At 35.8% G+C, this 17,486-nt stretch overlaps 1 pseudogene; it reads left to right on the forward strand.

Annotated features, from left to right (window-relative positions):
- The first annotated feature begins 16,409 nt into the window (after positions 1-16,409).
- On the forward strand, positions 16,410-17,465 carry LOC102494192 (cyclin-G1 pseudogene; annotated as a pseudogene).
- The last annotated feature ends 21 nt before the right edge of the window (positions 17,466-17,486 follow it).

Consider the following 17,486-nt stretch of genomic DNA (forward strand, 5'->3'; position numbering starts at 1 on the left):
TACTAGATACTATTAAACACACAAACATGAGAATAATTGGTATCCCAGAAAGTGAAGAAACTAAATATGGGCATTGAACATCTACTCCAAGAAATCCAAGAGGAAAACTTTCTAAATCTAGAGAAACAGACACAAAAAAGGACCCCAGATAGAATCAACCCAAGAACATCTACTCCATGACACATCATAGCCACACTGGCCAAAAACACAGATAAAAACAAAATACTAAAATTTACAAGAGAGAAACATCAAAGCTTATCACATCAGGCTAACATTAGACCTCTGTAGAAACAATGCAAGCAAGGTAAAGATGGGAAAAAATATATTCAAAGTTTTAAGAGAGAAACAATTTCAACCAAGATTACTATAGCCAGCAAGATTATCCTTCAAATGGAATAAAAGATAAAAACACTTTCAGATAAACATAACCTGAAAGAATTTACCAACACTAGACCAGCTCTTCAAAAAATTCTGAAGAGAATGCTATACCAAGAAAACTAAAAAGAGACAGAAAGAAATAGTTTAAAAAAATAAATAAAACAAGAAAATGGCCAACATAATTAAAGTGACAAGTCTGAAATAATGATAGTAACATTGAATGTTAATTGATTAAATTCTCCAATCGGGGATAGACCCCCAAAGTACAAATAATGATTCTAAAAATAAACAGGTGGGATTACAACAGATAAAGAAGTTTCTGCACAGCAAAGACACAGTAGTTTAAATTTACAACCCTCAGAATGGTAAAATATTTTTGTAAACTATACATCAGATTAGGGATTTATAAACAGGGAACTCAAATAGCTTAGCCATAAAAAAAATAATAAAATAAAATAAAAATGAACTAAATTAAAAGAGGGGAAAATAAGCTGAACAAACTATTATCTAATGAAGACATAGAAACAGCCAAACTGCATATGAAAATACGCCCAGCATCCCTCATCATAAGGGAGATGCAGATCAAAACCACAATAAGATACCACCTAACCCCAGTCAGAATGCAGAAGATTAAAAAAAAGTGATAAGTGCTGGTGGAGATGTGATGAAAGAGGAACTCTTCTGCACTACCGGTGGCAACGTAAACTAGTCCAGCCACTGTGTAGGATAATATGGAGATTCCTCAATGACCTAAACTTAGAACTATCATATGATCCAGCAATCCTACTTCTTGGTATCTACCCAAAGGATAGGAGAATGTTCAGTTGGGAAAGTACTCGCACATCTATGTTTATCGCGACATTATTCACAATTGCTAAGACATGGAACCAACTCAAATGTCTATTAACAGATAAATGGATTGGAAATGTTTGGCACATATATGTAGAGAATACTACTCCACCATAAAAACAAGACCATAGGATTTGATAGAAAGTGGACAAATGTGGAAGATTTACTGCTTAGTGAAATAAACTAGGCTATAAAAGAGAGACACTATATATCTCCATTTAACATATACCGACTGTCTGCACTCTCTAGTGGAAAACAAAAAAATGAAAGGACATAATAGCATTGAAAAATGTTATAGATCATGGATACAGTGTGTGAAGATGGTGGGAAAAGGGGGACAGTGTAAGGAAAGAACTTAAGGTGGAAGATAGAGAGGCAAGACATATTTGGGGCACAGAAAGGAAGTATTATCTTTTGATGATAATGTGCTTTGTATCTTCAACTAGACTGATTTAAAGTATATGCATGTGGGCTAAATTCAGCTTACAAGTTGAGTGATGTATAGTGATTAAATATATAAAATAAATTTAATTTTTTTTAAATTAAGAAACAAAGATTGGCTGAATGAATAGAAAAACAGAAACCAGGGACCAGCAGTTGGCATAATGGCTATGTCGCTGGACTCCCATGTAGTCAACTGCGGTTCGAGTTCTGGACCCAGTGGCTTAAACTCACGCCAGGCATGTGTACATGCGTGCCCAAGATCCTGAAGGGTGAGTGGAGGAGAAGGGATTGTGGCATGACTGTCTCTCTAGGGGCTGATTTCTCGCTTTCTGTCTCTCTGTCTCTCTCTGTCTTTCTGGCGAGCGTACACACCCTATAGCAACAACTTCTCCAAAAAATAAATAAATAAAAATAGAAACCATCTATCTGTTGCTTACAAGAAACGCAGCTCATGGATAAAAGTATATATAGACTAAAAAGGAAAGCCTGAAAAAAGATAATTCATGTAAATAGAAACCAATAAAGAGGTGGAGTCACAATATGAATACTAGACAAAATAAACTTTAAGACAAAAACTGTAAGAGACAAGAAAGGACATGACATAGTAGTAAAAGTTAATTCATTGAAAAGATACAATGCTTATAAAAATCTATGCACCTGACTCAGGAGCACCCAAAATACATGAAGGAAAGACTGCTAGATCTGAAAGAAGAGATAGATTGCAACACACTAATTGTTTGGGATCTCAACATCCCACTATCTCCTTTGGACTGATCAACTTGATAAAAAATTAGCACAGAGATACACTATCTAAGCAATACTATACATCAAATGTACTTAACAGTCATCTATAGAACCTTCCACCTCCAAACCACAGAATTTACATTTTTCTTACACCTACATGGAACCTTTTCGTAGACTGACCACATGATAGGGAATGAAAGAAGCCTTTACAGATTCAAAAGCATAGAAACTATACCTAACATCTTCTCCAACCATGATGAAATTAAACTTGATATTAATTTCATAAAAAGCCCAAGAAAATACATAACCATATGGAAACCACATAACTTACTCCTGAATGACTTCACAACTAGTGAAGAAATTAAGAATGAAATAAAAATTTTCATGGAAGGCAATGATAATGAGTACATGAGTTTCTATAATCTATGGGACACAGTCAAAGCAGTAATAAGAGGGATTTTCATAGTATTTAGTGCACGTAAGAAAAAGATGGAAAGATGACAAATGCACAACCTAATATCATGCCTCAGGGAATAGGAAAAACAACAATAACAGCATGCCAGGCAAAAAGAAATCATAAAGATTCAAACAGAAATAAATGAAATAAAAAATAAATGAACTACACAGAAAATAAACTAAAGGAAAAGCTGGTTCTATGACAACAATAAAAAAATAGACACAATTAGTTAGACTAATTAAGAAGAGAGAAAAGAACCAGATAAATCAAATTCTCAATGAAGTAAGCAATATTACAACAGATTTAATAGAAATACAAAATATTATTGGAAGTAACTATGAGTGACTGTATATCAAAAATAAAAAAAAAATACCTGGATGAGATGGACAACTTCCTGGACACATATAATCTACCAAATGAATCAGGAGTACATACAAAGCCTGAATAGATACATAACAAGCAATGAGATTGAATCAGTAATAAATAACCCCCAACAAAGAAAAGTCCTGCTCCTAATGGGTTCACTTTTGTATTATACAAAACTTTTAAAGAAGAATTAACCTCAGTTTACTCAAGTGCTTTTTAATGATCCAAAAGGAAGGAATCCTCCCAAATTCATTCTATGAATCCTCCATCACCCTCATCCTTGAAAGGAAATAATTTGATATGTAAGGAAAACTGTAGACAAGTATCTTTAATAAATATAGACACCAAAATTATCAAGATACTATCAAATTGTATCCAATAACATATAAAAAATATTACACATCATGACCAGGTAGGCTTTATTCCAGGGATGCAAAGGTGGTTCAACATACACGAGACCAAAAACATAATACACCATATTAACAGAAAGAACTCTAAAAGCCATATGATCATTTTAATAAATGCAGAAAATCATTTGATAAAGTACAACATAACTTCATGATTAAGACTCTCAACAAAGTCGGCATAGAAGGGTCATTTCTCAACACTGTAAAAGCTACCTATGAAAACCCATAACATCATACTAAATGGGGAAGTGGTGAAAGCTTTTCTACTAAAACCTGGTACAAAGCAAGGCTGCCCACTTTCTCCACTCCTTTTTAATATAGTGCTGGAAGTCTTAGCCAATGCAATCAGAAAAGAGAATAAAATAAATGACATTCGAATAGGTAGAGAAGAGTTGAAATAATCTCAATTCGCAGATGACATAACTGTATACATAGAAGACCCAAGAGGTTCTTTGAAAAAAACTCCTGGAAGTAATGAATACAATAAAGTTTCAGGATACAAAATCAACATACAAAAATCTAAATAATGAGCAGACTGAGATAGAACTGAAGAAAGTAATCCCATTTATCATAGCCACGAAAAGTATAAGGTACCTAGGAATAAATCCAACAAACAAAGTAAAACATCTCTGTAAGAAAACCTATGAAAATCTTAAAAAATAAATAGAAAATAACACAAAAAAATGGAAGGATATATCATGTTCCTGGATCAGAAGAATTAATATAATCAAAATGGCAATCCTACCCAACTAATCTACATATTTAATGCCATCCCAATCAAAGTACCAGAGACATTCTTCACAGATTTAGAAAAGAAAATTATAGAATTTGTCAGGAATTATAAAGAATCCTGTATTGTCAAAGACATTTTGTGTAAGAAGAGTGGAATAGAAAGTATCTCACTTCCTGACCCCAAAACATATTACAAAGGTGTGATCATCTAGAGAGCACAATATCAGCACAAAAATAGACATGTGGACCAGTAAATAGAATAGAGACCCCAGAAATAAACCCCAAAATATACAGTCATCTGATTTTTGACAAAAGGTACCAGTCAGTCCAGTAGGAAAAGGAAAACTTTATAAAATGGTCCTGGAAAAACTGGGTATTCACCTGCAGGAAGATGAGTCTGAACCCCTACCTTTCACTGTTGACAAAAGTCAACTCAAATTGGATCAAAGATCTAAGCCTAAGACCTCAATGTGTAATACTATAGGTGGAAAACACAGGAAATTTGGGGAGACATTGGTATAGGCAAAGCCTTCTTAAGTAAGACCCCCAAAGTGCAAATAATAATCACAAAAATAGGCTAGTGGGATTACATCAGATTAAGAAGTTTCTGCACAGCAAGAGACAGAGTATTTAGTGTGAATCGACAACCATCAGAATGGGAGAACATTTTTGTAAACTATGCCTCAGATCGAGGACTTATAGCAAGAATACACAGATAACTCAAGTGGCTTACAAAAAAAGAAAAAATGAATCCAATTAAAAGATAGGAAAGTGAGCTTAACCACAAACTCTATAAGAATACATATGAATGGCCAAAAGACATATGAAAAAATGTTCAACATCCCTCATCATAAGGGAGATGCAGACCAAGAAATATCCAAGAACAGATATACAGTATATTCTGCATGGAAAAATTTATTTTGTATGTCACAATACATATAGTAATGAATAAAGTGAACATACTATAAAGTAGCACTTCGCTGGGGCTATAATAGTTTACTGCAGCCATTAAGTAGGTATTTTTGTTTGTTTGTTTGTTTTTGGAGAATGTTTTTGCTGTAGGATGCATGCACTCACCAGAAAGACAGACAGACAAAAAGCAAGAAATCACTCCCCAGGGAGGATGTCCACACTGCAATCAATCCCTTCTCCATTCTCTCTGGATCTTGGACATGCATGCACACACACCCAGCGTGAGTTTAAGCCACCAGATCTGGGACTCAAACCACAGTCGACTACATGAGAATCCAGTGACATAGCTATTACACCATCTGCTGGTCCTTAAACAGATATTTTTTTCTTTAATTTTTTATTTCAATTTCTCTTATACATTCAATCACGTTACTTAGCTTGGAAAGTAAATATTCCTACATGTGTACATTTCTCACCAGTCCAGTTGACAATACTTAAAGTTATCTCCAATAGATAATAACCCATTTCTTTGTCCCATAAATGCCTTGCCTATACTGGCTGGAAAATCTCATCTTGCATACTGTATTGATGTACAGTAAATAACTGTAAATAATCAATTTAAAAAATATAGTAATGAATGTAGAAAATAAAGAAAAGAAAAGAAAAAAAAGTTTGTAGTTTAAACATATCTAAATCCAAACTTTATGTATAAAATATATTTATTCAAAGGGGAAAAATACATTCATCAAAATTGTTGAGTAAGACAAGTGAATATAATATGCATAGATGAAAAATGATCATAATCAGAAAATTTAGATTCCATATGGTTTCATTTTGTACTAACAATAACATTTTAGGGATTAAGAATTATCTAGATACTTCTTTTGTTTTTGTTTTTGATTTTGATTTTGATTATTTTTTAAGAGGTTTTTGCCGTAGGGCACATGCGCTCACCAGACAGAGAGAGACAGAGAGACAGAAAGCGAGAAATCACCCCCCAGGGGGGATGGCCATGCCGCAATCCCTTCTCCTCCATTCTCCTCTAGGGATCTTGGACACACACGCACATGCACCCGGCGTGAGTTTTAAGCCACCAGGTCCAGGACGCGAACCATGGTCAACTACGTGGGAGTCCAATGACATAGCCATTACGCTATGTGCTGGTCCCTCTAGATACTTCTATTCTAAAAATTAAAGACTTATATACAAGTTACATAAACAATAAGTTATTTTCTACAACATAATGTCATAACCTGAAGGGTAAGAGCTTAACATGCTTTTTAAAAGAACTCTTTAATATTCAAGAGTTTTACATTGTATTTTGTCATTAATTCTTCTTTTAATGTCACAAGACAATTTTTCTTAACACAGAACAAAACAAAAGAAAACTCAAAAAGTCTAGGGCCAGTTCTGTGGACTTATGATTAAGGCAGCTGTATACATTTGGCCTAACAAATAGTATAGGTCCCTACCCAGCATCCCGAGAAACATGCTGGGCATGTGTGCATGCATGCCCACAAACCTTGAAAGGAGGGAGAGATGAAGAGATGGGGCATGGCCATGGCCATACCTTATGGGGCTGCTTTCTTTCTTTCTTCTATTCTCTCTCTGTTTTTTTTTTTTCCTCCTGGCATGTGCTCTCTATCAAGTAAAAACAGAAGGAAAAAACAAAAAAAAAGAATGTGTTCCCTTTTAGAAAGTTTTATTGTAGTGTAATTGACATTGATAAAGTTGAACATATTTAATGCACATATTAACATGAGCATGTGAGCATGGGCATAAGCGTCTGTTTATACTAACACCACCAGTAGAAACTAAACCTGTCCATATATATTGTGTCCTTCAGAAACTTCCAAGACTAGCTTTTTAAAAAAAAAGAATTATTCATTATCATTATTTTTTATTTTGATGAGAGAGAGAGAAAATGAAGCTTGTAACAATAAGTAATTTTAAAGGAGGTGTAAATAAAATGATTACTTATATAGGTATAACAACTCCACCTCTAAATTAAATGTACTTCTAATTTCTAATTGTGCCTCTCATCTAGCGTCATCCATTCCTGAGGAATAGACAGTTTATAAACAGCACTGGATATAACCTATCCCTTGATGAAAAAAATATGGCATGGTATGATATCTACAACCTTGTGGAATTTCCTAATGAAAATTTAACCAGTTGACTGCCAGTTAAAGTAGGAGACTTTGTCTACAGGATCCCCCATGATCAAGGCTTTGTAATCAATGACAAGATGATAAAATGGCCTGCTAGGTTCAAAGAGGCATGATATCATTTTAATATTAAATTTATACAGGTGTATCTGAACAGAGTTCTGAATAAATTGTGTGACGGCTTTAACTCAGAATTAAATTTATCTTTTACATTTTGATTTTGCAGGATATAATTTTGCTTATACATTATCTAATTATAAATATAGCAAGAACTGATTTTTATTAATGAGGGAAATGTGTAATCAGAAATTCACCTTTAGTAGGCAGATTTCTTTTTTCTTTTTTTTCCTTTCTTTTTTTGGAGAGGTTTTTTGCTATAGGGTGCGTGTGCTCGCCAGAAAGACAGAGAGAGAGACAGAGAGACAGAAAGCAAGAAATCACCCCCTGGGGGGAATGGCCGTGCCACAATTCCTTCTCCTCTAGTCTCCTCTCGGGATCTTGGGCACGCATGCACATGCGCCCGGTATGAGTTTAAGCCACCAGGTCCAGGACTCAGACCGTAGTCGACTACATGGGAGTCCAGCAACATAGCCATTACGTTAACTGCTGGTCCCAGTAGGTAGTTTTCTTATTGTATAAATATTATAGGGAGCACATAGATGGTATTGCCTATTATACACAGAAACATGTTTCAGTCTATAACCTTATAGAAACACCACCATATATTGACCTGAAACCCTCTATAATTTGTAAACAGTCTTTATTATATGTCGGTAAACTGTAAACATAAGTAGATTATTGAGTAAGATACCATTCATTGGGCCAGTTCATGGTGTGGTGATTGTGGTAGCTGGATTGCACAAGGGTGACTACAGAGTTCTAGTCTCAGATCTGGCACATGTTTGTACATACCCAAATTTTTCAAAGAGGAGAATAAAGAAGAAATTGTGGCATTGGTCATCCCCCTGGAGGATGATTTCTTACTTTCCCCCCTCTCTGTCTCTGTCTCTCTCTGGTGAGAGCTCAAACTGTATGATAAATTAAAAAGAAATAAGAGATACCACTCACCCTTTTATAGATATTGTCATTTTCTTCTGTCATTTGCATACATTTTAGCCTCAAACTTTTTTTTGGAGAAGTTTTCTTGCTATAGGGCGCGTGCGCTCACCAGACAGACAGAGAGAGACAGAGAGACAGAAAGCAAGAAATCACCCCCCAGGGGGGATGGTCATGCCACAATCCCTTCTCCTCCATTCTCCTCTCGGGATCTTGGGCACGCACGCACACACGCCTGGTGTGAGTTTTAAACCACCGGGTCTGGGACACAAACCGCGGTCGACTATGTGGGAGTCCAGCGACATAGCCATTACTCTAACTGCTGGTTCCCAAGCCTCAAACTTTATTACTCTAAGCACTCAAAGCATTGACCAAAATATCAGGCAACTGTATTAAGAAGGTGATTTCTTTAACAGACATAATTTATGTATGTATTGTATCCTTAATATCTAAAATGCACTGACTAATTTGAACTCAGAAGCTCAGAAGTGGATTAACCATAATCCATGATTTATAACCCACTCTCATTGTGTTTCTGTTGGTCCATAAACTTGAAGTACTTAACTTTTAATGATGTGCTGATACGTTAGGTATTTTTGAAACATAACTTCTCAGCATCTTTACCATATAGAAACCTACATTAAAATGGTTTTGAATGAAGTGATTAACTAAGAGAGTAACCCAAGGAATATTTCCAATCATGTATGAAATAAAGTAAATAGGTATACTGGTACTATTTGCTAAGCAGCTAATAAAGAGGAAAGCTAATCATACTAACTACTTTAATAGTCAATGTGATTTTGACTGACTCCATTGCCTAGCAGTTAAGGAAGCCAGATCCTAAAGGGATTTTTGCAAAGTTTGAATACCAGAACTTGTAGCTTGAGAAACATGCTGGGACTATATGTGTTTGTGTCCAAAATAATCAAAGGAGAGAAATATGGAGAAGGGACTGGAATGCAATCATTTCCCATGTGGGTTGTGGTCTCCTCTCCCTCTCTCTGTTTGGAGTGCATGCATCCTCTAGCAAAAAAAGAATAAAAGAGTTCTATGTAATTATAAACATAGTGAGGAATGTGTATGTGTGTGTGTGTGTGTGTGTGTGTGTGTGTATCTTTTTACAATTTTGCCATTGGGTATGTGTACTCATTGAAGGAAGACAGAGAGAGAGAAAGTGAAATATCACTTCCAGGTAGATGGCCATGGTACAACCCCTTCTCTTCCAGTCTCCTGTTGAGAGTGTGAGAATGCACTGGCACATGACTGGTATGATTTTCAAGCCCTTGATCCAAGTCTTGAACCATGGAGTTTTCCATGTGGGATCCAGTGCCTTAACCACCATGTCATCTTTTGACTCCCATGGAGTTATGTTAAAAGGTAAAGCATTCTCAGAGATGGAGAGGAATGTAGCTACCCTTTCAAAACTTCTGATACTGTACATTATTATGACTAATGATTCGTTTTTGCACTCAGACTCCTGAATCTGTGTGTAGCCAGAACTGCAGTCCTGGATTCCAGAAATTTTTCCAAGAAGGAAGACCTTACTGTTGCTTTCTTTGTGTTTCCTGCACAGACAGCCATTTCAAATCAAACAGGTATGAAGTATATAATTACCCTAAGATAATTCTACTTCCTGTAGTTCAATAAAAAGGAAGCTAATAATAGTAGAAATTGAAGATAGAGCATCATTGATCTCTATTCATGTGTTCACTTACTGTTGCAGTCTACTTATTTTATAAACAAAATTACTACCCTATTGTGTGTCAACTCTTTTCTTGTTATGCTAATCCTATTAGACTAAATTTTAGAACTGATCCAAGGTGCAACCTTTTTGCAGTCCTGTGCTGTATAAAACAGTGTCAGTCTTATATCTCATACTGGAGCATATTGATGTCTATTCAAAAATGACAGTTGCAATCATCGAGGCTACCGATGAGTTTCTTGAAAGCTTAAAAATGGATCATATAGCAAGACAGACTGAGTGCAAACTGATCATGTCTCAGACCTCTTGCTGCATTCTGCCAGCCCAGTTGTGTCTTGACTGCCCGCATCTCATGACCCTCCAGCATTAAGCCTTAGTCATCCCCCCAGTGCAAGAATCAGCATCAGTAAAAGAGATTTTCAGAGTAAAAGGCTTTATGTGTCTCTAACTTCTCACTGCTGCATTTTGCCTGCCCAGGTGTATATTGAGATGTTATAGTTTGCAGAACTGTGTGGTGCATGACTTGTAATTCCTCCTACAGTTGAATCTCTCCAGTGCAGCCCAGTGCATTCAGTTCCAAGACACTGGAAAAGGAACTAACACCTAAAGTCAACTACATACAAATTTCTCTGATTGGAAGTCAAGATCCTCTCCCAAAAACATGCCTGAGAAGTAGAGCTCTTCTCCCCTCCAACACTACAAAATCAACTCAAAAAAAGGTGCAAGAAATGTATAATTCATCAGATGACCAGAAACCATCGCAGAGGCACAAGAAATATGAGAAAATAAAGAAAATATCTCTCCCTCAAAGGAGCAAGAACAATTCTTCCAGCACCACAGACAGCACAAAATATTTGCAAAAATGTCAGAAAAAGAATTCAGAGTATTTATTTTTTTAAAAAAATCTAAACAAAACTAAATGAGATGCAAGAGAAAAGAGACGTTGAGATAAGAAACTCCTTCCATGACTTGAAGGAGGAGATATACAACACAAAAAATATGAAACAGAATTTCTAGAGATGAAGACTGTAATACAGAAAATCAAAACCTCCCTTGAGAGAATGAATAGCAGATAAGAACGTGCATAAGATAAATCTCTGATCAGAAGACAAAAACCTCTGATTTAAATAAAATCACCAAAAAGAATTTTAAAAATACCTGACCACCCAAAATAACATGAGGACAACACACAAGAAATACTAGATACCATTAAAGGCCCAAGTATCAGAATAATAAGTATTTCAGGAGATGAAGACTCTGAGAAGTGCATAAAAAATCTATTCCATGAAATATTTGCAGAAAAATTCAAACCTAGAGAAACATTTAGACACATAGAGCCAAGATATGCACAGGACTCCAAATAGAATTAACATAAGACAGTCCACTCCATGGCAATCTTAGCCAGACTTGTCAAAATCAAAGACAAACACAATATTCTTTTTTTTTTTTGGAGAGGTTTTTGCTATAGGGCACGTGTGCTCACCAGATAGACAGAGAGAGACAGAGAGACAGAAAGTGAGAAATCACCCCCCAGGGGGGATGGCCACACCACAATCCCTTCTCCTCCATTCTCCTCTCGGGATCTTGGGCACGCACGCACATGCGCCCGGTGTGAGTTTAAGCCACTGGGTCCAGGACTCGAACTGCAGTTGACTACATGGGAGTTCAATGACATAGTCATTACACTAACTGCTGACCCCGACAAACACAATATTCTAAAAATGGCAAGAGGGAAGCAACAAGTTACTTACAAAGTTATTCTTTTAGGCTAACATCAGACCTCTAAACAGAAACAATTCAAGCAAGGGTTCCATATTTAAGCATTAAGAGAATAACAGTGACTACAAGCAAGCAAATAAACAAAAATAATAACAATAAGCAATATCTTTTTGAAGAAAAAAATAACAATATCAAAGAGGAATACTATACCTGACAAGATTATCTTTCAAATGGGAAGAACAAATAAAATCATTCTCAGACAAACCAAACTGAAAGAATTCACCAATACTCGACCAGCTCTCCAAGAAGTACTGAAAGCTGTACTATATCACAAAAATTAAAGAGAGATGAACAAAGTGAGAGAAAAAAAATCAAAGATGGCTAACAAAAATGGCAAGGATAATTGCAAGTATCAATAATAATGATGGATGTTAAACAATTAAATTATCCAATTAAAAGACACAGGCTAGTTGAATGGATAAAAAACAGGAGCCCTCTGTACACTGTCTACAAGAAACACACTTCATAAAGACACACATAGACTGAGGGCGAAGGGCTGAAAAATTTTTTTCCATGCAAATGAAAATTTAAGAAAGAGTGGAATCAGGATTCAATTATTAAACAAAATAAATTTTGAGAGAAAAACTTTAAGAAGATATATAAATGAACACTATATAGTACTAAAAGGGCTAATTCACCAAGAAGATATAAAACTTGTAAATATGTACCCAGCACTGAAGCACCCAAATACTTGAAAGAAGGACTGCTAGATCTAAAGGGAGAGATAGACTGCAATACAATAATCATTGGGAATCTCTATAACTCAATTATCTTCTTTGGACAGATCAGCTAGACAAAAAATAAGCAAAAAGATACAGGACCTAAATGATACCATAAATCAAATGGACTTGATTGGCATCTATAAAACTTTCTGCTCAAATAACAGAAAATATACATTTTGGTCACCCTACATGGAACATTTTGAAAGTTTGACCACACAATCAGGCATTAAACAAGACTTTACAAGTTCAAAGTTATAGAAATTATATCCAACATCTTCTCTGACCATAATGAAATTAAACTTGAAATTAACTGCAGAAAAAAAAAAAACTTGAAAATACACAAACATATGGAAGCTAAACAACCTACATCTGAGTGATTTCATGAACACAAAAGAAATTAAGATTGAAATTTTAAAATTTGTTAAATAACCTGTGGGACACAGTGAAAACAGTTATAAGAAAGAAATTTGTAGCAATTAGTGCTCATGAGAAAAAAGTGTGAATAGTGGGAAATAGAAAACCTCGCAACATACCTCAGGGAACTGGAAAAATAACAAAACAGAACATAGAAATACCGGGACAAAAGAGAAATGCTAAAAATTAGAGCATAAATAAATAAAATAGAGAATATACAAATTATACAGAAAATAAATGAAACCAAAAGCTGGTTCTTAGAGAAGATAAACAAAACACACTATTAGCTCAATTAATTAAGAAAAGAGAAAATAACCAGATAAATCAGCAATGAAACAGACAATATTACAACAGACATAACAAAAATACAAAAGATCATTGGAGAATATTATGAGTGACTATAGTCCAACAAACAAAAAACTTGAATGAGATGGACAAACTTCTAGACATATATAATTTACCAAGAGTGAATTAGAAAAAACATAGAAAGCCTGAATACACCCATGAAAAAATGAGATTCAATTAGTAATACATTCCCTTCCAACAACAACAACAAAGACAAGGTCCCAAAGTTTTCACTTCTGAATTCTACAAAACTTTCCCCAAAAAAACAAACAAACAAAACTGATTCTACTCAAGCTATTTCTAAAGATGAGAAAGAAGGAACTATCACAAATTTATTTTATGAAGCCTCTATCACCCTGATTACAAAATAGACAAAGACATAACAACAACAACAAAACTACAGATGAATGTCTCTGATCAATATAGATGCAAAAATTCTCAACAAGATACTCAAAAAGTATATGAAACATTAAAGAGATTATACACCACAACCCCATAGGCTTTATTCCAGGAATGCGAGGGTGGCTCCTCATATGCATAACCATAAATGTAATACATCATATTAACAGAAGGAAAGATAAATAACATATGATCCTATCAATTGATGGGGGGAAAGCATTTGATAAAATACATCCTTTCATAATTAAGACCCTCAGCAAAATTGGGACATGAGAAATTTCTCCACACACTAAAAGCCTACTATATAACCAACGTCATACCAAATGGAAAACAACTAAAAGCTTTTGCATTAAAAACAGAAACAAGGGACCAGCAGTTAGCGTAATGGCTATGTCGCTGGACTCCCACGTAGTCGATGGCGATTCGAGTCCCGGACCCGGTGGCTTAAACTCACGCCGGGCGCATGTGCGTGCGTGCCCAAGATCCCGAGAGGAGAATGGAGGAGAAGGGATTGCGGTGTGGCCATCCCCCCTGGGGGGTGATTTCCTGCTTTCTGTCTCTCTGTCTCTCTCTGTCTGTCTGGCAAGCGCACATGCCCTAAAGCAAAAACCTCTCCAAAAAAAAAGAAAAACAGAAACAAGACAGGGTTCCTCACTTTCTTGACACCTTTCCAAAGTGGTACCGGAAGGCCTAGCCAGTGCAATCAAATAAGACAATAAAATAAATGGCATACAAACAGGGAAAGAAAGCATGGAATGATCTCTATTTGTATATTACATGATCATATACATAGAAAACCTTATGGAATCCATTAATAAACTCATGGAAGTTTTAAATGAGTACAGGAATGGGTCAGGCTACAAAATCAACATATAAAAATTGTAGCATTTCTGTACACCAACCATGAACAGACAGGGAGAATTGAAGAAAGTAATTTTGTTTACAATAACCACAGATAATATAGGAGTAAACCTAAACAAAGAAGTCAAAGAGTTTTATAAAGAAGAATATGGGGAGGGGGAGAAATTAAAAATGATACAACAAATTGGAAAAAAAAAAAAAAAACTCATGTTCCTGGGTTGAAGAATTCAAATAATCAGAACTTTAATTCTCCCCAAAATAATTCACAAATTTAATGCAATCCCCATAAGAATGCCAGAACCATTGTACACACACACACACACACACACACACATACACACACACACACAAAAGCAAAAAACAAGAAACAACATAAAATTTGTCTGGAGTCATAAACAGCCCTGTATCACCAAAGAAATACTGTGCAAAAAGTATAAAATAGAAGGGATCTCTCTTTCGGACCCAAAACATATTACAAAGCTGTGATGATCAATACAGCATGGTAGTAGCACAAAAATAGGTATGTACAACAACGGAACAGAATAGAAAATCCAAAATTAAATTCCAAAATATTCAGTCAACTGATTTTTGATAAAGGGTGCAATATGATCTAGTTGGGCGAAGAAAATTTCCTCAGCAAATGATGCTGGAAAAATCAGCTATCCACTTGCAGTAAAGTCAAACTGGGCCCGTATTCCTAACCATTAACAAAAATCAACTCAAAATGGTCCAAGGATCTAAATATAAAACCTCAAACTATACAATACTGCTACAAAATATAGAAAAGGCCCTTGGACACATCAGAACAGGCAAAGAATTCTTAAATTGGATCCACAAAGCACAGACAACAATCACAAAAATAGACAACTGGGATTGCATCAGGTTAAAATCTCTCTTTTGGACCCAAAACATATTACAAAGCTGTGATGATCAATACAGCATGGTAGTGGCACAAAAATAGGTATGTACAACAACAGAACAGAATAGAAAATCCAAAATTAAACTCCAAAATATTCAGTCAACTCATTTTTGATAAAGGTTGCAATATGATCTAGTTGAGCAAAGAAAATTTCCTCAGCAAATGATGCTGGAAAAATCAGCTGTCCACTTGCAGAAAAGTCAAACTGGGCCCGTATTCCTAACCATTAACAAAAATCAACTCAAAATGGTCCAAGGATCTAAATATAAAACCTCAAACTATACAATACTGCTACAAAATATAGAAAAGGCCCTTGGACACATCAGAACAGGCAAAGAATTCTTAAATTGGATCCACAAAGCACAGACAACAATCACAAAAATAGACAACTGGGGTTACAACAGGTTAAAAATCTTCAATATAGCAAAATAAACAATTAGAGTGAAAATACGACCCTTGGAATAGGATATATATTTGCCAACTGTGCCTCAGATAAGAAACATATGACCAAAATATACAGGGAGCTCAAGAAGCTTACCTGAAAAAAATATTAAATCCAATTAAAAGATGGGCAAATGAGCTTAACAGAGAACTCTCCCAGGAAGATATACAAACAACCATAAAGCGCCCTTTGGCTCCGAGCTGACCCTGGTTTGGGCAGTGTCATCTCAGCGGCGCTGCGGAGACCTCCAGCCAGGACAGCTCACCCTCCCCGAGCCACTCCCCTCTCTCCCCCTCGCCCCCTCGTTTTACAGGCCTCTGGGTTCTGATATCGTGGGGTGAGGTGAGAGCAGGCCCGGGGAGGGTGATTACTGCTGAGGAGCTGCAGTGACTATCAAGATGATAGAGGTTCTGACAACTGACTCTCAGAAACTGCTACACCAGCTGAATGTCCTGTTGGAACAGGAGTCTAGATGTCAGCCAACGGTCTGTGGCTGGAGACTAATTGAGTCTGCACGTGATGATGGCCTCGGAATGACTGCAAGGCTAAGGGACTTTGAAGTAAAAGATCTCCTTAGTCTAACTCAGTTCTTTGGCTTTGACACGCAGACATTTTCTCTAGCTGTGAATTTACTGGACAGATTCCTGTCTAAAATGAAGGTACAACCCAAGCACCTTGGTTGTGTTGGACTGAGTTGCTTCTATTTGGCCATAAAATCAGTAAAAGATGAGAGGAATGTCCCACTGGCAACTGACTTGATTCGAATTAGTCAATATAGGTTCACGGTTTCAGATTTGATGAGAATGGAGAAGATTGTATTAGAGAAGGTGTATTGGAAAGTCAAAGCTACTACTGCCTTTCAGTTTCTGCAACTCTATTATTCACTCATTCAAGAGAACTTGCCATTTGAAAGGAGAAACAGCCTTAATTTTGAAAGACTAGAAGCTCAACTTAAGGCATGCCACTGTAGGATCATGTTTTCTAAAGCAAAGTCTTCTGTGTTGGCATTGTCTATTATTGCATTGGAGATCCAAGCACAAAAGTGTGTAGAATTAACAGAAGGAATAGAATGTCTTCAAAAACATTCCAAGATAAATGGCAGAGATTTGACCTTCTGGCAAGAACTTGTATCCAAGTGTTTAACTGAATATTCATCAAACAAGTGTTCCAAACCAAATGTTCAGAAGTTGAAATGGATAGTTTCTGGTCGTACAGCATGGCAACTGAAGCATAGTTACTACAAAATAACTCACCTTCCAACAATTCCTGAAATGGTTCCTTAAGTCTGTAAATTTTGTTCATGTTATTCTCCATAAAGAGAAATTTTTCCAGTGCTATAATTTTCTTTTATAATTGAAGGATTAAAATATTATCTTCAAAATAAACAAAT

This window comes from Tupaia chinensis, unplaced genomic scaffold (genome assembly GCF_000334495.1).
Source record: "Tupaia chinensis unplaced genomic scaffold, TupChi_1.0 Scaffold143579_1, whole genome shotgun sequence".
NCBI classification, from domain to species: domain Eukaryota; kingdom Metazoa; phylum Chordata; class Mammalia; order Scandentia; family Tupaiidae; genus Tupaia; species Tupaia belangeri.